Below are 1,893 nucleotides of genomic sequence, written 5' to 3' on the forward strand. Positions count from 1 at the left end.
CATTTTGTGATGCTACCACGAACACGTCCTTAATCAATAAATCAATCAATCATTTTTATTTATATAGTGCTTTTAACAACACAGGTTGCATCAAAGCACTAAAGCACCTTAATGAAAATTGTAGATCTTCACAACTTACTTTCACAAAGGCTTTTAGATTAGACTGATCAAATAAAATGTTGATATCATTAAATCTCTAGGAAGAGGTTGTTACAGAGTAAAACATGTCACTTCCTGTTGCCAGGTGGTGGCGCTATGGCTATAAAAATGGGTATGTAGATCTCTTCAGGTCAGGAGTTGTATCAAATGTGAAAATTGGGGTGGACTGATTATTGTGTAGCTGAGTTATAGCAGCTTCCGGTTTCATGGTAAAATATTTAATTTTGCTAGGCTACCACGGATGCTGTTGAGTCATTTTGCCACACCTACTTCTACAACTCCTATAAGATGTCAATTTTCACAACGTTTGAGAAATATAAGGCCCCAAAAATTGTATTAAATCCTGGAAAAGAATAATAATAATAATAATAATAATAATAATAATAATAATAATAATAATAATAATGATAATAATAGAGTAATTCCAAGTGGGTCCTCGAACCACAGTATCTGGTTATGAATTATTTCACCCATGTGTTAAACTTTAAGATGTGTTGGAAACTTTTTAGCTTCCTTTAAGAAGAAACCAGGAGATTCTTGGTAAAGCAGGAGTTCCTTTTTATTTGGGTGCCGTAGTCATCTGCAGGAAGTCTTCAAGAAATCTTTAAGAAAATATTCAAGAAATCATCAAGAAAACTAACTAAGACCCAGCACAGTGGAGTATACAGGTTTCAGGAGAGGAATACATAGAGGTGGAGAGCACTGAAACAAAAGCATGCAAATATGGAACAGGAGCTTAGCCCAAAACAGAAACTTTTTCTAGCCTTGATCTATTTAGCATCCAAGTGTCATTCAAATGCATAGGCACTATATAAACCCTCAAAGAAAAGGTAGAGCTGTACCTTGAGAATAGCATTCATACTTAACTTGGGAAACCTGCCAGATGTTCTGGAACTGAAAGACAAAACATTACTTACTCTGGGCTTAGGTTTCCTGTTCTTGAAATGTAAATCACAATATACATTCAGCGTATACTGTTATATTGGAATCTGTGTTTAACCTTCTAAAGGTTAAATTTGTAATACAACAGATGTTTTGCGCAAAAAAAGTTACATTTATCAATTTATCTCCTTAAATATAGTATTGGGACTGTTGTACATTTAGGTATGCATGAACTCGCAGTTTGGATACCCCAAGAAAACATATTGACTTCCTTCATATACATTTCAATATTTTTAAATATAAAAATGATACAAAGAATATTTTTTTTTACCCGTTAGCTAGAACCTAATGAAATAAAAAAACTTTATGCAGGGACATGAATCAAACAGATTTTAAATAACAGACTTTCGAATAAAAACAGAAAAAATAGCAAAATGTGGATTTTTATTTGTGTTTATTATAAAATTATTTAAAAAAAAACAATAAAAAATGCAGTGCAGCTCGCAGCCGATTAATTATGTATGGATTAATGTAAAACAAGGTTTTTTATGTGCACACCCTTTTTTAACACATCTTGACTGTTGTACAATCTGACATTAGTCTTAACTGAGATCCCACTGTGTGACATGATCATCATGTTCGTACAGCTTGACAAGGACACAACAGTGGAACAGTGTGAGCTCAGCTTAAGCTCCATTATGAGAGGCATGTTTGAACAGCAGGCGGAAGGACTGCATTTATTGAAGCTGCTTCAGCACAGCTGCATCGTGCTTAACAACCCCTTCAGCTGTGATTTATTTACAGTGCAGCACAGCCTTTGTACCCAATTACTTTCAGCCAACAGCACTCTGA

Source organism: Puntigrus tetrazona, chromosome 7, assembly GCF_018831695.1.
Source record: "Puntigrus tetrazona isolate hp1 chromosome 7, ASM1883169v1, whole genome shotgun sequence".
NCBI classification, from domain to species: Eukaryota; Metazoa; Chordata; class Actinopteri; order Cypriniformes; family Cyprinidae; genus Puntigrus; species Puntigrus tetrazona.